This window comes from Capsicum annuum, chromosome 11, assembly GCF_002878395.1.
Source record: "Capsicum annuum cultivar UCD-10X-F1 chromosome 11, UCD10Xv1.1, whole genome shotgun sequence".
Taxonomy (NCBI): Eukaryota; Viridiplantae; Streptophyta; class Magnoliopsida; order Solanales; family Solanaceae; genus Capsicum; species Capsicum annuum.
In genome coordinates this window covers 90,083,440-90,110,121 of record NC_061121.1, presented here as the reverse complement: position 1 = coordinate 90,110,121, position 26,682 = coordinate 90,083,440, and the positions used below count along the sequence as shown (strand labels likewise).

Here is a 26,682-nt window from a genome sequence, read left to right as displayed (position 1 = left end):
AAGTCTGTCCGGACTCTTATAGGTTTTCTTGGGCTTACCCAGTATTATAGAAGTTTTTAAAAAAATTATGGAGCTATTAGTAGACCTTTGACAAATTTGCTTAAAAAGAATTCATTCTTATGGACAGAAGATGCAGAATCTACCTTTTAGATGTTGAAAACTGCTACGACAACTGTGCTTGTGTTAGCACCGGCTGATTTTACTAAGCCTTTTACTATTGAGATAGATGCTTGTTCAATGGGGATGGGTGCTATTTTGATGCAGGGGGGTAGGCCCATTGAATATTTTAGCAAGGCTCTAGCCTTAAAGAACAGGGGACTTTCTACTTATGAGAAGGAGTACTTGGCCTTACTTTCTGCCGTGGAAAGGTAGAGACATTACCTATAAGGGGGCTATTTTATTTTCAAGACTAATCATCAAAGTCTTAAGCATCTACTTGAACAAAAGGTTACAATGACATTGCAATAAAAAGGTTTGACAAAACTTATGGGGTTTTGAGGTTTAATACAAAAAAAGAGTGGACAATCGAGTGACTGATGCACTCTCTAGGAGACAAGAGGAAGACTATGCGCTCATGGATATGACTATAGCACAAGCAACTTGGTTACAAGAAGTAGCGCACATCTATGAAGAAGATCCCATTGCTTTTCAACTTTTTGGTGAATTAACAGTAGATTCTACTGGGTTGATTGACTATACTTTGCATCAGGGCATTATTAGGTTTCAAAGGAAAATCTATATGGAAAAAGGTTCCAATCTCAAACACAAAATTCTAGAAATGATTGATACACCCAAATTATAACTTTCTTAAGAAAGTGTAAGCAGTCGCTGTCAAATATAGAACCCAAATGGGTTGGGTGTCGAATCCCATAGGGAATACTGTATTCACTAAGTATTGTGATTGTTATTAGACTGTTGATCTAAGGTTCCTCAGTAAAAGAGGGTTTTGATGTGTTAACAATGCTCTTTTATTTTTGTATCACACAGTGGTCCAGCTAATGAGAGTTAATGCAAGTGTAATTTCAATGAAAATGAGTTAAATAGAGTTATGCTCACCAAAATGTTCAAAAATTTAGGGTTGTGAACTTGTGCTTGAATTCTAACTTATACTTTCAATTGCAAGAAGTATTGAAATCTAAGAATTACCCACTTGTTTCTCAACCTGATGGGTGTTTTACCCCCTTTTCCCTTCGAATTTAAAGGATCCATGTATCACTCAATAAAAATCTCATGAGGGTTAATCTCGTTAGGGCATTAACTCGTTACCCAAAGGGTAAACCTATGGATTTCATGTGAATCACCTCTTTTCCTAACATCCACTTTTTTGTTAGACAAATGGTATTCATGGGCTCACTTCTTAAGTTTGCAACCAAGAGATGTCATTAAAATGAAGAGAGATTCATGAAATTTAGATAGATGATAGAAATCAAATGGATTCACAACTCCAAATCGTTCTCTACATCAAGGCTCCCATAACCCTAGTTATGGGAGTTTAGCTACTCATCTTCATATAAGATATCAAAGATATATTGATGTTCATAAATAACTTAAAGAGAGTACTTACAAAAGTTACAATATTGTTCTTCTCAATCTTCAATGAAAACAAATAGAGAATAATAATCATATCTTAATTTCTAGCTTCCAATCTCAAGGAAAAGTGCTACACAACTCTCAATTGAGAAGAAAGTATGAAACTACTGACAAAAAATCTGGAATAAACCCTAATACTTGGTATTTATATGTTTCTAGAACTCAGATTTTAAAATTCAAACTCGGAGTTGCCGCTTCATGCTCGAATGTTCGAACGATAATTCATCGCTAAGGCAACGATTTGTTTCATAGAACATTGCTAGAGCTCTAGTGAGTCTATGTTTTTCTTCTGGGCAATGGGTAGGGTGGCGGTTCATCACAATACCAATGGTCCATCGCCTGGACCATCGCATGGCTTCCAGTGGTACTGCATTCTATTTCCTGGAGACGGTTTAGGCTGACGGTTCATTTCAAGGTCGATGGTCCGTCGCCTGGACCATCACATGAATTCTAGTGTTCCTGCATTCTGTTTCCTGGTGACAGTTTTTGGCTGACGGTTCGTCACAAGGTTGATGGGACATCGCCTGAGCCGTAGCTGATCATGTTTTCTTTGTTTTGTCCAGTTTATCTAAGTTGTTCTTCATACTCAGTTCTTATCCTGAAAACACTAAAACACCATGTTAAATACGACAATCGTTGCTTGAAAACACATAATTCTCCTAAGAAAAAGGCCTAAAATGTTACACCAAAAGCCGTAACATCAACGCCCTTAACTTATGGCAATTGCTTGTCTTCAAGCAACTCAGCACCAAATTATAAATATGAGCAACATAATGACAGGCATTTGCTACTGAACAGTTTTTCACACAACCATTCACTTGTCATCCAAATCATATGGTTTAATGTGTCAGAGTCTATAATCGTCATTGTTTCCAATTCAATTCATCTACATAAACATGGATACAAGAATCTATAGAAATTAGCCAAATTAAGTGTAACTCAGGTTTCTCTCACAGTCAAGGAGATCCACCACTCAGAATATTTTGTGGATACAAATCAAAACCCTCTCACTCATCAAAGAAGTTACTAATATAGCACATGTACCCATAGTCTTGCCTTTATCATCCAACGTCTCCCTTATAGCCTAGTTCCAAGATCAAGCAGGTCTTTTCTAGGTTAGTAATGAGGTATCCGACTAGGTCAGGAAGGAATATTGGGTAAAAGTGACTAAGAACTAGGCTTTAACTCTCTTTGACTTCAAATTATTCTTACCAAGGCTATTGCATTGCTAGCTTACTTACCTTTTTCTCATTCATTTATGCTTTACCACAGTAAACACCTCCTTTTTATTTATTTTATATATATATATATATATATATATATATATATATATATATATATATATATATATACAAACAAGCACCAACCACCCTCAACTTAGGTTGATGCCATAAGTTAAGGTGCACATTGTCTTAACTAGACCAGGGCCAAATGCTCTAATTCAAATTCTAGGTTAACTATCTATTAAGCAGTTAACAACCCCACAATAGACACCCTCAACTTAGGTGTTTTGCCTAAGTTTAGGTGCACATTGCTTATTACTAGGCTAGGGCCATAGCTAGGAATCAACAGCTGAAAGAGAGTTAACTAGAATACTTGGCGATGAAGAAAAATTTACAAAGGCTAAAAGAAAGGTTCAAACATGGAAAATTATTTTTGGTGGGATTAATTTTTGGCTAAGTGGACTAAAAACACAAGGTGGCCTGCAATCACTTCTTATCCCATCAACTACAGAACAACATCAATTAAACCAGAAGACCAACTATCTATTAAGAAGTTAACAACCCCACAATAGCCACCCTCAACTTAGGTGTTTTGCCTAAGTTTAGGTACACATTGCCTATTACTAGGCTAGGGCCAGAGCTAGGAATCAACAACTGAAAGAGAGTTAACTAGAATACTTGGTGATGAATAAAAATTTACAAAGGCTCATAGAAAGGTTCAAACATGGAAAATTATTTTTGGTGGGATTAATTTTTGGCTAAGTGGACTAAAAACACAAGGTGGCTTGTCATCACTTCTCAACCCATCAAATACAGAACAACATCAATTGAACCAGGCAAGTTCTAGGTACTATACTATGTAAGAACTAATACAAAATAATCACACACACAGTGGTAACTGAGTCACACTCATTTTACTGTGCTTATGATATGCATCACATGCCATGCAAATTTACAGACTAATGCCAACTATGGATTCACTAACCGTTGATAACATATCCTAGGAGACAAAAGTAAGCAGTCAAATGGCAATAGTCATAGCTTGATGCCAACATCATTCATCATCCATATTTACAACAAGGTACTAACACAAACAACACTTTTATTTCATGGACCAACATCATCAACATAACAAGACTTAAAATCAAGTAAAATGCAAATCTAAAATTAAACCTAGATATGTCGATTATCCTAGATAGCACATGGTAAGGTTAATAATATCGGTAGCACAACCCTCCATGGTACAAGAACATTTCACCTCCACAAAAAATAATGCTTTGTCCTCAATGCATATAATTTAAGTAAAAGGAGGGGACATACTTGTAGTGCCTCTTATTTATCTGAGGCATCTCTGAAGTGCGGTGAGGATATAGTGTCCTCACTAGGTGAAATTTTGAACCCCATGGTGGTGGGAGTGCTCACAATCTCTTCCTCCGGAATTGGAGGTATAACATTTCTGGCCGGATCTACAACTTGCCTCCTAACTGGGGCCGAACTGGTAGACACTCTGTCTACTTATTCCTCTACTTTTTTTCTTCTTCGATCCTCATATTTCCTTGATTTTATTCTTTCTTTATCTCATGTTGCTCTCTCTCCTTCGTGACATGGCTTCGAGTCTTTTTCTTTTATCAGCTTTTCATGTAGCTTTTTCATCAGTCTTAGCTACCTTCTTACCCTTATCTTTGATCTTTCTCCCCAATAAATCAACAAAACCTTCGTCTTTATTACTTACAACTTGGACTGGATCAAATATGGCCTGCTGTTATTGCTGATTCATCCTGTATACACCTGCTTAGATTTGTCTAACCTCCTTAATCAATTTTGCAAAATATAGAATGGACATAGCACCCAAGGGCTTGTTGATTCTCTCCTCCATGTTGTCCATTCTTAGATGACTATTCTTGAAAGGACGTATCGCTTCCTCTATAATTTTTTCAATAAAAGGTTTGAAATCTGCCCCCATATAGATAACTGCCTTTCAACCCTTTTCTGCACCCAGACTACCTTTGTAAAGTTCTTTTGGTTTAGCCTGTATTTTGAATATTAGGGTGGAAGTGATGCAGAATCTGCAGTCCCACCCATAGGCATCGAAGCTGAACTTTTAGAGGTAGTAGGAGGTATGTACGCAGCAAGAGGTAATGGCATACCTAAAAGAACCTTAGATGGTTTAGGAATTAGCACTGACTAAGTTTGCTGAGTTGCGGGCCTCGTGACTCACATATTGAACTTTGATTCATCCCTTGTATTTTCAATATCCTGCCTATGCACTGCCCGAATCTCATTATCAAGTCCACTAATCAAAGGAACATTTTCTTGCTTACATAACTAAGTGATAAGATATGGAAATGGAAGCGTAGTCATGGTCTTGTGAGCTTGAAAGAATAACTCATCAGCAATAAGGTGGCCGAAATCTATTGTTAATACCTCGATCAATGTAACAATGATTACAACTTTAGTGATCTCTAAGCGGTCGTTACCTCCTACTGGTATCAACCTCAACTCATAATTACCCACCAGAACTTGGCCCTAAAGCTCAGGGACGACTTAGATAGCTATTCGTGTGGGTTATACAACCACACAGGCTCTTCTTCATCTGTCAATACTCTGGATAGCCATGACCTTTGTGTCTTTGCTATGAACAGTCAATGTTCTAATTCTGGGATTGCACTCGGTATCTGGTATTCAGGACCAAACAAAAATCTATTCAATGTGCGCTCTGAGATATCTATATTAACTCCACGAACAGGAACTGTATCCAACTTGTTCATGTCAGCTACTGACGCGCCTGGTGAAAGGTTCTTCTCGAACAACGCCAAATAAATGGTGAAAAACTCATCGAAATAAGCAAGAATACTATTTTGATAGAAAATACTATTTACAGGGATTTCAGTCGAGATACCTGAACAGGTCATTAGTTGATTCTCGAGTTCTTGAATTGAATGTAGTGGAATGATGAATTATTTCTTTGCCTTTTTGACAATAAATCAAAATAATCATGGAGAATAGGCGAATATACGAGATTGTACATACCAGTATAAACCAAGTTTGGTTGATAGGATCCGAGTGTCCTGCTCATCCATGCCAACTCATATTTGTTGAATCGACGCTTAAGTTCTGGGTACGCATGCAAGGTTGTTGTCACAATTTGATACTCCTAAAAAATAGGTCTCTTTGCGTCCAACCTGTCTGTTGGTGCTAGCCCTTTGTAGAAATGCTCCCGAGCCCCTTTGATTTTCTATCTCATACCCTCCCGCAGTTGTGGGTCCTTGCGTTGAACCATGTTCAGGTCCTGTTCAGGAATCTTTTCTTGGATGGGGTTAGATGTTTCAACCCCTTTCTCAACCAGAATGGAACTTGAGCTGCTTCTGCTTCTTTCACCCTCCTCTTCAAACTAGGAGAATAAAGAAATCACCTAATGATTTCATCGAGTATTGCATGCTGGTGCGTTCGAACTTTATGATGGCCCTTGCCTGGCTTGTTGGCCTTTACCCCTGCCTCTGGTTGGTGGTAATTTGTTAGCCAGAGTACCTGAAAGTGCAACAGTTATCAGTCCACAGACTTGAATCAGAAAAAAGAAAGTTTTCCAACCAACGACGGATAGAGCGACGGTCCGTTGACCCCAATAGTCGGAGTCTTTCTAGTAATCACATTTCTGAGAAAGTTATGGAGGATTCAGGTGACGGATCGTCGGGCGTCCGATGGTCCGTCGCTCAATCCATCGCCTGCATTTTTCTAATTCAAGCCTCATTTTGGCATTTTGTCAGACACCTTGCATACACTTCATTTAAGGATGATTTTTATGGCATAATTATTGATAATACATCACCATATTTTTCCATTTTTGGTTCATGGGTTACTCAGACTTCCCCCAAGATAGTGTATGCTAAGTTTCAACTCAAATCATTACCACACATTACCAAAAGTAGAAGAGAATTGGTTCACTTAATTGTATTCACCTATGTTATTTCTCATCATGTTGAACAAAAATAGGGAGTGAAAGGAAATTCATAATTAGCTATTACTGTATTAGGTCACTTCTCTGACTTTGCACAATGAATTTCAAACAAAAGATGATTATTTGTTTTAGTGAAAAGAACTTAGCTAGTTTGTGAGGAACAAAGAAGAAGGAGAAATGAACTTTAAATAGCTGGGAAAGGGGAGATAGAGAGCTATAAGAGAGAACGAAAGGGCTTAGGTGCGTTGAATAGTTTGGGAGTTACTTAACCACTTCAAATTATCATTTAAACTCATTTGAATTGGATAAGAATGAAAAATTCATCCATTTAAATTAATTCGACCTGACCCACTGAAATAGGGTTTCATGCGACGGTTCAAGCGTCGATCCATCGAATGTCTGATGTTCCATCGATCAATCCCGTCATCCCTTTCCAGTGCACTTACCAGGAGGCATACTACAATGGTTGAAGCGATGGTCCATCACATGTGCAACGGTCCATCGGTCAACCCATCACTACTCTTCCAGTAGGTTGGTTTTCAGACTTTGTTGTGACGGTTACCACTACGATCTGTCGAGTCACCGATGATCCGACGAGTTACCCGTTGGTCACCCCAAACTTTCTCAGCTTCTGTGTTCTTGCCCTTTCAGATCTGTACACTTACACAAACCCTTTAGCTTGTACCAAACAATAAAACAAACACCAAAATAACTTCAACTCATACTATACAACAACACACCGTAGGTTGCCTCCCACTAGTGCCTGATTTATCATCCTATCATGACTTAGTTATCTCGATTACTCAGACTTTATCGGGATAGACATTATGAATACCCCTTATCGAGTCCTTTGGATCGATATAGAGTTTCCCACGCTGCCTATTTACCCTAAAGACACTTTCGTGTTTATTTTCAAGCTCCACTACTCCAGATGAGTAGACTTGACTCACTTTAAATGGGCTGGACCATTTGGATTTGAGCTTACCTGGGAAAAGTTTGAGTCTGGAGTTGAACAGAAACAGCAGGTCAACCCTCTAGAAATCCTGCCTTTCAATTTTACAGGAATGGTACTTCTTCGTTCTTTCTTTGTACAAGTCAACCTTTTCATAATCTCCACGATGGAACTCATCCATCTCATCCAGCTGCCCCAGTCTTATGTTCACTGCCTTATTCCAATTTCGATCAAGCCACTTAAGTACCCACAGTGTTTTATGCTCTTGTTCAATCGATAAATAAAACGCCTTGCCATAAACTAATTGGTATGGTGACATGCCAATTGGTGTCTTGAAAGCTGTTTATATGCCTATAAGGCATCATCCAATTTCCTAGACCAACATCATCCAGCTTCCTAGGCCAATCTTTCCTGCTAGCATTTATAGTCTTGGAAAGGAGAGCTTTGATTTCCCGATTAGAGATTTTCACCTGCCCATTGGTCTGTGGGTGGTATGGGGTAGCCACCTTATGATGTTTGACTCTATATTTTTCCAAGGAGGCTCTGAATACATTGTTGAAAAAGTATGATCCTCCATCGCTTATGATGGTACGTGGTACCCCAAAGCGAGAGAAGATATTTCTCTTTATGAATGCAACAACCTGCTTTCCTTCATTATCCGTCAGATCCACAGCCTCGACCTATTTTGACACATAGTCAACAGTAACTAATATGTACTTCATCTCAAATAAGCTCGTGAAGGTCCCCATGAAATCAATGCCCCAAACATCAAATAATTCTGCCTCCAATATTTTAAACATTGGCATCTCATGGTGATTTGAGATGGACCCTTGCCTTTCGCATTGGTTAAACCTCTTCACGAACTTGTAGGCATCTTTGAACAAAGAGGGCCAAAAATAGCAGCTCTGAAGAACTTTCCTTGCAGTCTGATCACTTGTTTGCTGACCTCCTATCGAGGAAGCATGAATCACTTCCAATATACTCAACATATCTACTTCTGGGACACACCTTCTAATAATATCATCCACACATCGCTAAAAAAGATATGGCTCATCCCAGAAGTAATGGGTCACATCATGGAGAAACCTTTTTCCTTTGATGAAAGGAAAGATTCTCTGGGATCACCTCGCTCATCACATAATTTGTAAAATCAGCATACCAAGGTATTTTCTCCATAACAACAGCAAGGATTCCCTTATCCGAAAATGCATCATTGATCTCAAATTCATCTCTAGCTGTTTGCTCACCTTCAAGCCTAGACAGGTGGTTCACAAGTTGATTTTTGCAACCCTTCTAATCTTTGACTTCAAATTCAAACTCTTGAAGCAGCAGCACCCATATAATCAACCTTGGCTTTGCATCCTTTTTCGCTATTAAATATATCAAGGCTGCGTGGTCACTGTAGACCACCACCTTGGTTCCTAGAAAATGAGCCCAGAACTTCTCGAAGGCATAGAAAACTATAAGAAGTTTCTATTTTGTGATGGTGTAGTTCTTTTGAGCTTCATTCAGTGCTTTGCTGGCATAGTAGAATCGATGAAACAATTTTTCCTTCTTTTGTCCCAGCATAGCTCCAAGGGCAACACCACTTGCATCACACATGATCTCAAACAGTTTTGACCAATCCAGTGTAACAATGATAGTAGCATCAACCAGCTTCCCTTTAAGACATTCAAATACCTTCAAATAATCATCATCAAAGGAGAATTTGACTTCCTTCTCCAAGAGTTTGCAAAGGGGGTATGCAATCTTTGAGAAGTCCTTTATAAACCTCCTATAGAAGCCAGAATGACCATGGAAACTATCCACCCCCTTCACTGAAATAGGAGGTGAAAGATTCTATATAACCTCAACTTTGGCTCAATCAACTTCAATCCCCTTTCCTGAAATTTTCTGTCCGAGAATGATGCCCTCCTCCACCAAGAAGTGGCATTTCTCCTAATTAAGCACAAGATTGAACTCTTCACACCGCTGAAAGGCCCTACTTAGATTTACCAAACATAGCTTAAATCTCCTCTAGTTGGATTTTCTGTGTGTATATACTAGGAGAAATATTGATAATGTCTGCAATCATCCAACCAATAACCCTCTAATATCTTTTAAGAACAGGGATGAGGGCTTCCACCTATTGTTCACATAAGTCAGCTGTAATAATAATAAGTAGTGTATTCCCGCTGCCCAGGAACATATACCTCAAATGACCAAACAATTTTTTCAGCTCCAAAGTGGGTGGCTCTTCAATAAACGGCTTGGCTGGTGGACTGGGATGATTTTTCAAGTACAAATCCATCTTCTTAGGTGCATAAGAATAAGACCCCATGCCTGTCAAGGCACACACAGTCTTCTCATAATCTTCAATGCTGTCTTGATCAAAATTCATTAATAAAGTGGATAAAGTCTCCATAATAAATTTTTCTTCTATAGGTACTTCCTGCTCCTCCTCATAATAAACATCCATAATAGAAAATACACTCATAGCTTTATGTTATTTCATAGACTAGCATACATCTAATCAAACTACTTCTTCATTGAGCCTGAATAGTAGCTCATTTGCCTTTAGATCAATAAGTAGACTCCCGGTTGCGAGGAAAGGTCTACCCAAGATTATGGACACTTCGAAGTCCACCTCATAATCGAGAATGAAAAAATTAACTGGAAATATGAAACTGGCCACCTTTACTAATGCATCATATAAAATCCCCATGGGCCGCTTCATAAACCTGTCTTCCATAACTAATCTCATGTTTATGGGAATAGGATCCCCTAAACCCAGTTTTTTATACACAGCAAGCGACATCAAATTTATACTAGCTCCCAAATAACATAGAGCTTTTGCGAACTCAAGAGCCCTAATAGTGCATGAGATAGTAAATTATTCCAGGTCTGCCTTCTTCTGCACCAACGACCTTGTAGAAATCACACCCTAATAATGGAGATTGTCCACCGTCTCATAGCTAACTGTCCACTTCTTCATAACAAGGTCTTTTATGAACTTTGCGTATCTAGGAATTTGCTTCAATGCCCCCCCAATGGAAAGTTGATTGTCAACTACTTAAGCATTGCAATAAACTTGCCAAACTTTGCATCGTCGACCTTTTTTTCAACCAATAGAGAAATGGAGGAGGTGTATTTGGGAGTGTAGTCACCACCACTTCAGTCTCCTTTCCCTTGCTCTTCTCCAACTCATCAACCTACTGACAGTTAGATGGTTTATTATCAATAACTTCATCCAGTTTCTCAGACTCCACTGGATAAGTGTTTTCATGCTCAATATCCTCAGGTATCACAGCTTTTCCCATAAATGGGCCTGGTAAAACCTTACCACCCCGTATGGTCATTGCCATGCAGGAGCCATCATTTTGAGGATTCTAAACTGTATTACTTGGGAAAGTTCCACTCTTTCCCTAATTCAATGCTACTGAGAGTTGGCTCATTTGCTGCTCTAACTATTTGATAGAAGTAGAGTGTGAGTTTACCAACTGACTTATGAAAGACAAATCACTCTTCATAGTATTCAACCCAGAGTTGGTAGTCTCAACTCTCTTTAATAATTTCTCCATCATGTCCTCCACGAACATCTTTCTAGAGCTAGTTGCAGCATTATCTCTTCTTCCAGAAGGTACATACAGTCCACTCTTATCATTTTTGCTCTTCCATTTCTCTTGATATCTATCCTTGTAACCAGCTATATCGTAATAGTTCCAACCTTGATTTCCTTGGCTATTTCCTTGGAAACCCCCTGATTATTTAGATAGTTTGCCTATTCTTCCGAATCAAAATTAGCTCTTCCCTGGGATGCAACAACTTTTACCTTCTCAATTTTTCTAGACAATAGATTCTTCGTCAGCAAATCCATCTGTGTTTTTAATGTGCCATATCCTGGTCACATTCTTCCTCCTTCTTGCATTGCTTCATAGTTATACTACCAAAAATAGTAGGGCTTGCTATGACAGAATCCCTAGTATGCCAAGCTCTACTTTGTTTGGTCATCCTATCAAGTATCTCCGAGGCCTCTGGAAAAGTAAGGTCAAAAAATGACCCTTATGCAGTATTATCGACGACTGGCTTCATAATAGAGTTCAAATCTCGATAAAGAGTCTCCATCAAATAAATATCCATTATGTTATGGTTTGGGCATTGCACCAGCTTTTTTATAAACCTCCCCCAGGTCTCATAAAGAGCTTCAGTGGGAAGCTATCGAAAGTTACTGATTTCATCCCTCAGCTGTACCTCTTCTAGATAGTGGAAAGAACTTTTCTAGGAAAGCCTCTTTCAACTTTCTTCAGTTGGTTATAGAGTCGGGAGTCAGTTCATTTAGCCATAGTGTCACCTCTCCAAATAGAGATAATGAAAACAAACGTAGGTGGATATCATTCTGACCCACTCCTAGATTATCAAAAGACTTGCAAATGGTGACAAAATTCACCAAATGCATGTTTGGATCATCTCTAAGAAAACCACCGAACAACCCCTTAAGATGAAGGAGTTGAATTATTGTACTGGTAATATTGAATTTAGCTCCTGATGCTAGAGGTGGAGGAATGATAGCTCTAGTTACACCCACTCCATCCATTCCATCTTTGTCATCATTTAGATTAAACTGCACTGGTTGACGCTCTTGCCTTGCCCTAAAGGGGCGATTTTTATTCATATTCTGATTCACTGGTGCAACCATATTTTCTGTACGCCTTGGGTTAATAGGATCTAACAAGTCGTCATCCCCTAAATCATCATCATCAGGATTAGGATGACATTTCTGTTGGCCGTCATTCTGCTGATTTAATTAAACTCTAGCCAGAGCGGCTAGCCTTTCAGCATCATGGGGATCTGCCATTCTTCCAATTCACTATGGTTTCGGATGTATTGGTAATAATGGTGCACCAGATCTCTTTGTACTTGGCATACATAATAACTCATTTGCACAAAAAAAAATAACAAACAAAAGTAAAATATGGGAAAATTGACCAAAGGTCAATAAACAAGCACAAACTTAATTGATAACCGTATTCTCCAAGAACGACGCCAAAATTTGATACGCCCAAATTACAACTTTCTTACGAAAGTGACTGTTATTAGACTATTGATCTAAGGTTCTAGAGTAAAAGGGGGTTTTGATGTGTTAATAATGCTGTTTCATTTTTGTATCCCACAACGGTCCAACTAATGAGAGTTAATGCAAGTGTAATTTCAATGAAAATGAGTTAACTAGAGTTATGCTCACCAAGATGTTCAAATAGTTAGGGTTGTGAACTTGTGCTTGAATTCTAACTTATACTTTCAATTGCAAAAAGTATTGAAATCTAAGAATTACCCACTTGTTTCTCAACCTGATGGGTGTTTTACCCTTTTTTTCCTTTAAACTTAAAGAATCCATGTATCACTCAATAGAACTCTTATGAGGGTTAATCCCGTTAGGGAATCAACCCGTAACCCAAAGGGTAAACCTATGGATTTCATGTGAATTACCTCTTTTCCCAACATCCACTTTTATGTCAAACAAGTGGTGTTCATGGGATCACTTCTCAAGTTTGAAACCAAGAGATGTCATTAAAATGAAGAAAGATTCATGTAATTTAGATAGATAATAGAAATCAAATGGATTTACAACCCCAAATAGTTCTCTACATCAAGGCTCCCATAACCCTAGTTATGGGAGTTTAGCTACTCATCTCCATCTAAGATATCAAAGATATATTGATGTTCATAAATAACTTTAAGAGAGTACTTACAAAATTTATAATATTGTTCTTCTCATCTTTCAATGAAAACAAATAGAGAATAATAATCAGATCTTAATTTCTAGCTTTCAATCTCCAGGAAAAGTGTTACACAACTCTCAATAGAGAAGAAAGTATGAAACTACTGACAAAAGATCTGGAATAAACCCTAATACTTGGTATTTATATGTTTTTAGAACACGGATTTTAAAATTCAAACTCAGAGTTGCCGCTTCATGCTCGATGGGTCGAGTGACGGTTCATCACTGAGGCGAAGGTCCTTCATATAGACCATCACTGGAGCTCCAGTGATTCTATGTTCTACTTCTGGGATATGGTTAGGTCGACAGTTCATCGAAATACAGATGGTCCATTGCCTGGACCATCATATGATTTCTAGTGGTACTGCATTATATTTTCTGGTGACGGTTTAGGCTGATAGTTCATCGAAAGGTCGACAATCTGTCACCTAGACCATCGGATGACTTCCAGTGTTCCTGGATTCTATATCCTTGGGATGGTGTTTGGCCGATGGTTCATCGCAAGGTCGACGAGCCATCGTTGATCATGTTTCCTTTGGTTTATCCATTTTATCCAAGTTATTCTTCATACTTAGTTCTTATCCTAAAAATACTAAAACACCATGTTAAATACGATAATAGTTGTTTGGAAACACACAATTCTCAAAACAAAAAGGCCTAAAATATTACGCCAAAAGCCGTAATATCAATGATGCACCAATTCACCTTGGGAGGATATTCTGGACAGCAACAAACCTTTAAGTGGGCGCAACTTGCATTCTATTGGCCTAACATGAAGAATGAGATTTTTAGATGGGTCAGTGAATGTGATGTTTGTCAGCGGATTAAATCTAAAAATGTACACACACCGGGGTTATTGGAACCTCTTTCCATTCTCGAGTTGGCTTGACAAGATATATCCATGGACTTTGTGGAGGGGTTACCTAATTCAGGTCATAAGAATGCAGTGTTAGTTGTGGTATACCGAATCACCAAATATGGTTACTTTTTAGCCCTTAAGCATCCCTTCACTGCCAAAGATGTGGCGGAGTTATTCCTACGATAGGTTTACAAGCTTCATGGGTTGCTAAAAACCATCACTTCTAATAGGGATCCATTCTTCACCAGTCATTTTTGGCAATATTTATTCAAAATGATAGGAACTAAACTTACATTGAGTTCAGCCTACCATCCACAGACAGACGGACAGACTGAATGACCTAATAGGTATATGGAATCATATCTGCATGCTATAGTCTTAGAGAATCCTAAACAGTGGTCTAAATGGTTACATCTCGAGAAATGGTGGTACAATTAAAACTACCACACATCACTAAAAATGTCACTTTTTGAAGCCTTATATGGGTACCCTCCTCCCCAACTATCCATGGGTTTATTATCATACTTGGGTGACAGTGTTGTTGGGGTAAACTTGGCCCAAAGACAACATATTCTATAGTCTCTTAAAGATAACTTGCTTCAAGCTCAGTCACGTATGAAATTCTACGCGAATAGTCTCAGACCAGAAAGAACACTAGAGATTGGAGATTAGGTGTACCTCAAATTGTATCCATACTGCCAGTCGTCCATTAATGTGCGATGAAATGTAAAGCTCGCTGCCAAATACTATGGTCCTTACACTATTTTGTAGAGGGTGGGGGTCAGTTGCTTATCATCTGGATCTACCAGAGGGGTCTCAAATCTACCCCATATTCCATGTATCTCAGCTCAAACAACGTGTTCGACCTACAATTCATTCTCAGATGCAGCTTTCCTCGAGCGACAGTGATGGTCACCACTGATGCAACCTCTAGCTATATTGCAAAGAAAAATGGTTAAAGTCAATAATGGTGTCAAATTTCAAGTCTTAATTCACTGGGATAATCTTAGTGTGGATGAGGCTACCTGAGAGGATTGGGGCTACATCAAGAATCAATTTCCCGAGTTTGTGCCTCAAGCAAGACCTTGAGGACAAGGTCTATTTGAAGTGGTGGGGATTGTTACTATTTTGGGAAAGTGATATGATTCTAACAATGACGAGTAAGAGTTTTGGTATGGAAGGCCACATGTATCATAAAATGGGGTGTAAATATAGTTAAGAAGCTAGTGGATAAAAGGGCTACTGGACCGGATCATCAGATATTATGCAATTAAATGGGCCAAGTCATTTAGCCCATTAGTAAAAGCAAGCCCAAAGAAAGTAGCAGCCGCAATAATAAATATCTGTTCAAGAACTAATAACAATAGTGAATTTTGGTAATTTTGTTACAACTCCCTTCTCTCTCCTCATTAATTCTCTCTCTTCTTTCTCTCTCTAACCCAATCTCTCAATTCTTCATTACAGGTGATAATCAGAAGCTTAGGAATTCATCAATGTTGTAATCAATTCTCCATTATTGATCAATAAAATTCCTATTTTCACCATTATTTTCTCTATAATTTCTACTAATTCCTTACCATTATTATGGGTATATTAAGGAGGACACAAATTAGGATAGAGGGTTAGGGGGTGGGTGTCCGTAATAATAAGGAAACGTTCTTTTGTGTCTGTAGTTTTTATGCATGGTGCTGTGTGATGTATATGATTTAGGTTAGATATTTCTTATTTTTATCTTGTGGTGGTAGTATTATCTTATTTCTAGTGGTGTTAGTTTATTTTGCACTCATCTTTTGTGTTTGTTATGCTATTATCGGTTCTAAGTCGGGGTCTATCAGAAATAGCCTCTCTACTTCACCTGAGGTAGTGGTATAGTCTGTGTATACTCTACTCTCCCAAGACCTCACTATATGGGAATACACTGGGTATGTTGTTATTGTTGTATTCTTGTGGTCCGGCTCTTCCCTGTACCTTGTATATCAAGATTTCTCTATTTTCCCCTTACATACACAAATATTGTTAGTCCAATTTGTAATTTTAAGTGTTGAAAGATAAGGCTGATGACAGCAGAAGACGTCCAAGATATTGAAGTTGATCCTAATTGGTCCCCTCTACACATGTTGGGTGCTGTTTGTGAACGTGCTATTGAAATTTATGACAAAGTAACAAAAAATGCCAAGAAAATTTCCACGTGCTATTGAAATTTATGACAAAGTAACAAAAAATGCCAAGAAAATTTCCATGTCCCAAGTTGAAGAACAATCACCTTCAAGACTGGTGGAATTCTCTAAAAGCCCTACAAGGATAAATTTGAAGACGGATACTACTATTGTTAATATTGATGAGATCAGTAATGTGAATAACGCAGAGAGAAGAAAGTTGAAGAAACGGGTAATGGGTTTTGATGTAAGTATGACTGGTTACTGTTGGAGTCCTACATCGGCGGGTTAAAGGGTCCTTGGTCTCCTTATATGGTCTTGGACAATCCTCCCCTTATGAGCTAGCTTTTGAGGTTGAGTTAGGCCCAAGGTTCATTTCTTTATCATGGTATCAGAGCAATTCCCACCTAGTTCATTGTTTCCGATGTTGCCCCCCCCCCCCCCGTCTTATACTGTCCATGCTCCAGATATCCAGTCCTGGGCCTGCGAGGGGGTGTTGGAGTCCTACATTGGTGGGTTAAAGGGTTCTTGGTCTCTTTATATGGTCTTGGATAATCCTCTCCTCATGAGCTAGCTTTTGAGGTTGAGTTAGGCATATGGTCCATTTTTTTATCATATTGAGTTAGGCCCAAGATCCATTTCTTTATCAGTTACACTTCTTAGAATAGTAACGATACTACTGATCATGTGACATTGTCCGTTAAAGCCGCGTTAGACAAGAAAGAGGGTGGGTTGAATAATGATGAAGACAAAGAGATTTTGTCTCGCCAAGAGAGATTGAGGAGAGACAAGAAGTTTAAGAGACCTATGGAGGAAGCAAAAAGAAAAAGAATTCAAGGGAGCTCTTCGGGTTTAAAGAGAAAAAGATATGATCAAGAAAAAAAATGTATTGCAGAGTAATTTCAAGAGGATACAATCTAAATTAGAGCACATTCCAATGCCCGAAAATGTCAAGAATCGGATCAATCAATTGAGAAAACAAGTAAACGAGGTAAAATTGATAATTGAAAAAGGAATATACAAAACAGATACTAGTGAATGTCATAATCGCTTATCAATACCAATATAAAAATCATGGAGAAATTTCTAAGAGATGAAGAAGAAGAGTATCTCTGTAGTAGTATGTGTAATAATGGTGACAAGAAGAACTTAAGGAAAGATCGAGTGAAGTGTAAGAAAGTTCGTGTGAACTAGAGTTGAGAAGATAGAAGATGAAGAAAGAAAACTCAATGAGAGTATGTTATGTGTTGAATGGGAAATGGACTATAATTCGTATCCACAATCATATCAAAATAGGCAGTAGAATTCAGCTATGGCCTGTTAGAATGGATGACGAAGAGTAGATTAATGTTCTTGTGATAAGAAGTAGGTGATCAAGTTAAAATAAAAGAAGTAGGTGGTAAGTTGAAATAAATGAAGAAGGTGATCAACATAAAAGAAGAATGTAGTGATCAAGTTAAAATAATAGAAGAAAGAGGTGGTGATCAAGTTACAATAGAAGAAGAAATTGATCTTGAAGAGGAAGAAGGTGCTGATAGTAAAACTAATGTTGCTTCTACAAGCAAGCAACACAAATATAAGCATTAGGACTTAGGAGTATATATAGACAACAGTATTTTTTTGATTAATTGGAGAACTTAAGCTTTGTAGATAGTTTATGATTATGTTGCTACTATTTGTGCAAACACAGAGAAATTTCTCAATTTTGAGCCACTATTAAAGGTTAGATTTCTGATCATTTACTACTGCAATGTGTGAGGAAAATCAGTTGAATGATTTCGATTCTTATATGTGAAAAGTAAAACCTAGTTAGATGAAGTATAAAGTTTTTCACATGTAGTTTTTCTACAATAAAAAATATTTTTTGACCTTGGTGTTAATCTATGCCTAATCAACCACATGTTACAATTTTTGTTTCTTCTTCTTCTTCTTCTTCTTCTTCTTCTTCTTCTTCTTCTTCTTTTTCTTCTTCTTTAGAGTAACTAGATGGTAAGTATCACGGAGGATATAAGCATGGTATAAGTTATTAATCTGATCCTTTATAGAAACAATCCATTATAAAAAAGTTTACAAAATGTATCAGGTCCTGACCTATTGACCACGGTGCAAGAAGCCACGCTCCAATGAAAGCAAACTTTTCTCCTTGTATGTTTATAAATCAAAGAATTTTTGTGCAAAGGGAGTTGATATTGATTTCATTTTTCATTGGAGTTGATAGTCAACAACACATAAAAAGCAAGGCGATGATTAAACAGTGGCGGATCTAGGATTTTGGTTCTTTAGATGTTGATCTTTCTTCAACATAAAGTTGCTACCTGTCATAAAATATAAGAGCAAAATTATCTCAACATAAAAATGAGGTGTTTCCCTTACCAATACCTATTTTTTTGCATTTATCTTTTGAAAACTTATGATGCTATTTCTTCAAGAAGTCGAACTCTTAAAGAAAAAAAAAGTGACCATGTGTGAGTCAACTCGAAACACACTTTTGACGTTGAGAAGATTACCCATATAGAGATTCAAAAAAGAATCGATCCGATAATTAATAGGAAAAAAATGAACAAAAAAATATATAGAAAAGAAGTTGAAAACTAAACAAAAATATGAATAGAGAAGGTAAAAAAGAGAGGAAGAAGAATAAAAATAATTATATGCATTGGAGAAAAAGAAGGAACAATCTGCGGAAACAATTAAAAACATAAGAATTTCCAAGTTAAAATCAAATTAAAGTAGAGGTGAACAAAACTAAAAGAAAAGTCAATAAATAAAAGGTACTTTCTCCCCTTATTTTTATTGTTCAGACTTTGCACGTCCTTTAGGAAATAATAATTGATATTAGAATTTTACTATGAAATAGGGATGCTTGATTGAGGTTTTGGGTGATTATGAATCATACACTTGTTAGGAGCTCAAAAGAGCCAATGGGTAAAATCTTTATAGTTTTATTGAAAGATTAATTACAATGACTTTCGACCTAGCCTATCCTTTGGTCAACAACTAAGCTTCATGTTAAACACACACTGGGGACCATTTAGGATGGTCAAGCAACACAGTCTAGGATAAGGTTTTAAAGTTCATGCTAAGCCTTGTTCCTTTTCCCGGCATGTGATATATATATATATATATATATATATATAGGTAGATAGATAGATAGTTTTCATTTTAATTGATGTTTAGTATTATATTAGGTCTTCGAAAAAATTTAAGAATAAGTAATTAATGTCAGGTATAAAATATGAAAAATGTTATAAATGTATTTACATTATAGTGAATGTCTATCAAGATCGAGTCGATATCTATCAGGATTTGGAGTATCTATCTTTTAGTGAGAAACTAGAAGTAAATTTCTCCTATAAATTAAGGGGTTTTATTCATTGTAAATAATCCTCAAGAATTTTATGATCTCATCCCTCAAAAGAAATAACAATTGCTCCCTCTTCTCTCTCTACTCTTCTTCTTTATTCTTTATTAGTTTATAACACGTTATCAACATGATACTCTAACCAACTGAGATTAGATTTAAGAACAAATTACCATTGCAAATTAGCAGCAGGGAATCTTTCTTTTGACATGATAAAACTCAAGGTAAGTTTTATTCTATTCTCTAATATTGTTTAGGGTGTTTCAAGATTCTATTAATTCTATATTATTGAATGAAGCAAAAGAAATTAAGTGGGTGCCATATACTATTATGAAAAGAATTATATATTTGCTCTCAGTTATTTTTTCGTTCTAATAATAGTTATATTTTCACACTTGTACATGGGATTTGTAGGTTTAATAGTTATACAAGGTGTCAAGTAAGTTTGCAGTGTTGAATTTCTTTAACAATTTTAGAATTATTATTTTGGTGGTTTGTCCTAATTCTCATGTTTATATATTGGCAATATTTGTACTAATTAATCTTATCTTTGAAGATTGTGTTCGTGTACCCAGCAGGAAGCCAAGGTTGGTAGCTGCTAGTCTTAAACAATGTAGTGATTTTACTGTAATTGATTTACCGATAAATTTTTATTATTAGCAATATTTTCTAAGTCATAGTTATGATTGGATTTTATTTGTGCTTATAATTATTTGATGTGGTTAAGACATCAAATTTGAGTCTCGATATGTTAATGCACTATAATGATATAATGTTGGGTCCAAGGCCCATTGATTTATAGCCTAAAATGCCTATATATGGATAGGACGTTGAGTTTGAATCTCAATGCACCACATCGATGATATATTATTTTATATCTTTGATACAATATTGGTGAAATATTGCAAAAGATTATGAGGATATGAATCCTCCATTTATTTAAGCATGCTGACGTAGAAACATTTATCAAGTGACATGAAATGATGCATTTTGATAAGCATAACACTTATTTGATTTGTAGTCTAGACACTTGAAGATGTCACACTTGATATTGTCACTTGACAAAAATCTATATGAAAATCCTTAAAGGATTTAAAATGCCCGAAGCATATAAAGTTTTTGGGAAATTTGTTTATCCTTATAAGGGATAAATTGATGATTTGAATATTATTGAAACTCTTGGAGAGTTTTCGAAAGCAATAAATTATTTGCTGAAATGAAAAATATGAAGTATCATATCTTAGTGCATTTGGTGCACAACATTAATGTCTCTTGCAAATACTACAAGGCCTGATATAGGCTTTTCAGTCAATTTGTTAACAAGGTATATTTATGCTCCTATTAGGAGACATCAAAATGGAATAAATGACATGTATTAAGGAACTAGAAGATTCTTCAAGAATTGTTTATATCGCTTGTTCTCATGATAAATTAGTTGGACCAACTAATATTGAGATTGGATCCCTCAAATCTGAAAAGCATAAAAGGTGAATATGGGCCCATTCATCAAGTCATGTGATCGATTAAGATGCATCGATATAAGATGATCACTTGTAGGTTTATTGTCAACCTGCAGTTTGACATTCATAAAGTTGCTTGCTCAATAAAATTATGTTAAGAGCATAATTTTCAGATTGTGTAATCAAGACAATTCATCTTGATGATGGTGGTTTGGAATTGAATGCCTTCGAAATAGCTAAACCACTGCTATTGAGAACAAAACTTCATGTGTTGGTCTGAAATATGATATGTTGCATACAATAGTACTTGTATGCATAAGACCAATAAAATATGATTATTTCTTCCCTCTCAATTGGTTCAAGTTCAGAAACCAACCATTCCATCTAATAGTTGATGTGCAGTATATGATTAATGAATATACCATGATGCACAAAGATGGATTCCCCAAAGAAGTTGGAGGATGTATGTTAGTTTTCCTAATATAAGGGGGAGCAAATACGCGCTGTACTCTTTTTTCCATTCAAGGTTTTGTCCTGGATTTTCCTTATAAGGTTTTTAATGAGGCAACCTATATGCGCATTGTTAGAGATGTGTACTCTTTTTCCTTCACTAAATTTTTTTACCCATTAAATTTTTTCTAGTAAGGTTTTAACGAGGCACATTATCTATCAACTAGACATTCAAGGGGGAGTGTTATAAATGTATTTACATTATAGTGAATATCTATCAAGATATATGAAGATCTAGTCGATATCTATCAGGATTTAGAGTATTTGTCTTTTAGTGAGAAACTAGAAGTAAATTTCCCCTATAAATATAGAGATTTTATTCATTGTAAATAATTCTCAAGAATTTTATGATCTCATCCCTCAAGAGAAATAACAATTGCTCTCTCTTCTCTCTCTACTCTTCTTCTTTATTCTTTATTAGTTTATAACAAAAAAATAGTTGTCTTTTAATATGTTACAATGACAAATAAAATTAATCATCTATCTTTAAAATAGTGAATAATTAAAAATGAGTAGGGGAGTGTAAAAAAGAAAAAAATAAGATGTATGGGAGAGAAAGAAGAAAAGGCCAAGAAATAAGAAAAGTGAAAATTATCTACTTATTAGACTGTTTATTACAAGTTGTAAAAATACTTTAGTATATTATTGAATCATGAAATTAATTACAAGTTATCACAGGTTTCAATTTTTTTTATGATAGTTCTTTATTTTAAATTGATTTATTAGATATATAACAGTTAGAATATCTCCTAAATTAATGTGTAGGATATTTATTGAGAGAGTAAAATGTGGACAAAAAGATATCTAAATCGATAATACACATTTCTAATTCTAAAGTAAAGAGAAATCAAATCTTTTGATTATCTCTTCCATTACTCCATATCTTCATTTTTTTTTAACTCCATCTCTCCATCTCTCCTCTTTTTACTCAATCAATGTTCTTTTTATTCCATCTCTCATCTTTTTACAAGAATACATTCAAGTGAATCTTAATTAATTTTATGAGCGAAGTGATTTTTATTTATGATTTATTTTCACAGCAATTTTGATAAAATGCACTCATTTTTTTTGTTTTTTACCATGTTAATTTTCTCTTTCATTTCTTTCTTAATTTACTTTTAGAATATTTATTAGTAGAGAAAAAAAATGACAAAAAAACTCACCTATTGAATTACATGTTTCCCACTTCTCATCATATGCAATTTTAAAAGGAAATAAATCCTCAAATTATTTCTTCTACCTAGATAATATTTCAATGAAAAAGCATTCATTCTTGTACAATCTCTAATGTATTTTTTTTGTCTTTTTTGTAATTTTCAGTTTTGGAGTTTTCTCGTCAATTTTTCACCATATTTTGTGAAATTTTTTATTGTGTATATAAATTGATTACTTTTGCGTGCACCTTTTTTATGTGTGGAATATGTATACAAATTGGTTTCATACAGATAAGTTAAGCTATTTATAGAGTGTTTGGATGAGCTTAAAAGCTAGTTAAAATAGCTTTTAAGCCATTTTTTACTTTTGGAAGTGTTTTACAACTTCAAAAATTGCTTGAAAAGGTCAAAAATTACTTTTTTAAGTTAAAAGTCAAAAGTACGTCAATCCCTACATTTTTATTTTGGGCTTACAAGTCATTCGAGGTTGATCAAGTAAAAGATATCTTTGTCCCTTATAATTTTCACATATTGCAAAATTACCCTCGTGTTTATCCTAAAACATTTGTTCTCTTCTACCACTTTTGTGTTTTCTCTCTATTTTTGTGTTTCTCTGTTCAAGTTTGCATTTTACTTTTCATTTTATGTCTTTATTTCTTTTGTAATGGGTTGCTAGTAATTTGATGCTTGTGGGGTTTATGAGGAATTGAGAAGAATTATTTTGTTTGGTAGTTTATTTGACTGAAACAACAAATTTTAATGGGTCGTTAGCAATTCAGTTTCTTTTTGGGCGACTTTTGTTCAATTTTCTTAAAGAAAAATGAAAAATAATAAACCAATTTAGCTGAAACAATAATTTTTGCTCTTTTTTGAGTGTTTTTGGTTTAATTTTCAGGAAAAAAAAATCTTGTAAAATAAAAATGGGTTAATTAGTGTGGCAAAATTTACAAAGAAAAATGAATCCATATAGCTCAAACAACAAATTTTGCTCTTTTTTGGATCTCTTTTGTTCAATTTTAAGAAGAAAAATGGAGCACAACTAACTTATTCATTCATGAAAATATTTTTAAAAAATAAATGTATTAAGTAGTTTATACTAAAATTGAATTGAAATATAAATTAGTTTAAATTTAAATTATTTTAAGAATAAAAATCTAATAGCAATCAACTTTATATAATGTTAACAATTATAAAGACATTTCAGACATTTTAACTAAAAGAAAATGCTTAGCAACAATTGTATACCAAACACATCTACAATTCTTTTTAGCTTTAGCACTTTTATCCAAACACGTAACTGCTTATTTTTAAAATAAGTTTCAACACTTTTAGAAGCACTTTAAGATGATTTTTAAAAGCTATTTTTTTCAGTCTATCCAAATGGGCTCTTAGTGGACTCTATTTGTTGTTGAAAAGTAGAAGAAAATATGTCAGACTTGTGCACTATTTTCATTGTGGAAATTCTTCTTTACTTCATACTCTCACATTTATTGTCCGTTCTGGTTCTACTCTTATGCTCAATCCCTAATTTCATATTGCAAGTGAAGGGAAAGTTGAACTAGTGAAGCAAAGTGTAAAGGATTGTTAGAAGAGAAATATTCTTTTTTAAACAACGATAGTATATTATTTTCATATAATACAAAAAAATTAAATTAATCATATGGGACATCAATTTATATACCTTTTATATATTTTTTTTATGTTAGATGAAACAACTAATTAGATCATATGAGACATCAATTTATATATCTTTTTATATACCGCTTTCATACAATACAAAACAACTAATCACATCATATGAGACATCTATTTATATACCTTTTTCGTACAATACTAATTTATACACCTCTTCCATACAATATAATACTATCAGTGTATATCTTAATGGAAAAACAAGAACAACTAATCACATCATGTTTAATGGTAAGATTGATAAATCTTCTACATTTGAATTCGAATGATTATTGCTTTGATCACCAAAGTAATTATTTGAATATTGATCTTTTATCTCTCGATTTTCTTAGTTGAATGTAAACTACTTTCATCAACTATGAATTCGACACCACAATATTACATTCATAGTCATATCTCTCAACATTATATACAATGAATACTTGATGGAAAAAAAATTCTATTTACCTTTTCTTGATCTAAACATACTTACATACTAGTATGCAATCACGTTGGTCAAGCAATTGTATTGTGTTTTTGAATAATAAATAGTTCCTTCAAATTTGAAATTTGTATATCTACCTTTTAAATGAATACAAAACAAATAAAATACAATCAAATCAACATAATTTCATGTATAGAATTGAAAGAATTTGAATATTGAAAAATATTGAAATTACATCTGACATCCCAGTTTCGTTCATGTTGTATCATGATTGAATTTAAATTATAATCATCCATATTATGAGAAAATTGATCAGTATTTTTCAATTTACTTTCTTTTGAGTTATTTTAGTTTCAATTAAAATACTTAAGTCAATATTTTTAATAGAACCCCCCTCCTTAAATACCAAAATTATTTGAGAGATTATGACTGAATATATAAAAAAAATGTCTGTGCTATCTCATCTACCTTCATGTTATATCACGATTGAATGTAAACTACACCCAACATGTTTTCACACAATCGATCAATTGTTTTTCATTTTTTTTCTTTGAATAATTTCAATTAAAATACTTTAGTTAGTATTTTAATCCAATCCAACACTTTAAATACCACCCTTAATTGAGATATTTTGTGTTTCAACTAGTATATTTTGCTTATTTATTGTAGAATTAAGAAGAACATTATTATTGGAGAAGAAGAATATTTTTTGAGAAGAAGAATATTTTTGGAGAAGAAGTCGATTTAAAATCGTTTGAAAGAAATTAGGGGTGATTGACATCCTTTATTTACTGACATATATTTTAAAGGGTATTTTTTTTTAGCAAAAATAAAAATCACATTTTTGAAGGATCTTTTTAATTTAAAATTACTATTAATTCATTTTTTTGGTTTAAAAGTTGCTCTTAGCTGTAATTAAGAAGTATTGCTATGACTTAAATATACAAACTAAAAATGTATATTTTGATTTTTTTCCCACAAGAAAAATATTGTGAATGATGTGGATGCTCATGACCCACCAAACTTGCCTAGTCACTCTTGGGCTTGTGAATGCACGTTGATTACAATAAACCACAAAGATTTTCTCTCCAATTAGTAATACTGTAACAAGGTTTGGCTCCAAAGCTTTTGGGCTTATAAATTATCATTTTTCCATGTAATAAGTAGAGACCAAGAAATAATTAAAAAAAAATAGTGAAAGGCAAAGCAACATTGCTCCATTTTTTCTAGTTATGTTTGTCTTTCATAACTCTTAATTTAATATTTTGTATTTATTTTATAACACCTTATTAATAAAATAATTTGTCATTTCAAGCAAATATTTTTAAAGGTAAGTTCTCGAGTTATACCATGAAGGTTTGAAAGAAGGTGGTAGAGTTGAGGCTGAGAAGGATCGTGATCATTTTTGAGTATCAATTTGATTTCATGCCAGGTCGCTCGACTAATGAGGCCATTCACCTCATGAGGAGATAAGTAGAGAAGTTTAAGGAGAGAAAGAAGAACTTACATATGGTGTTCATTGATCTTGAGAGGCATATGACAAAGTTTCTGGGAAAATTTTTTGAAGGTACTTGGAGGCTAGAGGGAT

At 35.0% G+C, this 26,682-nt stretch overlaps 1 long non-coding RNA gene across 1 annotated transcript; it reads right to left on the bottom strand.

Moving 5' to 3' along the window:
• Positions 1 to 1,649: 1,649 nt before the first annotated feature.
• LOC107847998 lies at positions 1,650 to 15,504 on the bottom strand. Its single transcript, XR_001667732.2, has 3 exons — positions 15,363 to 15,504; positions 15,016 to 15,271; positions 1,650 to 2,188 (listed from the first exon to the last, which is right to left on the bottom strand). It is a non-coding gene; the product is annotated as an uncharacterized LOC107847998 (long non-coding RNA).
• Between the last annotated feature and the right edge of the window lie 11,178 nt (positions 15,505 to 26,682).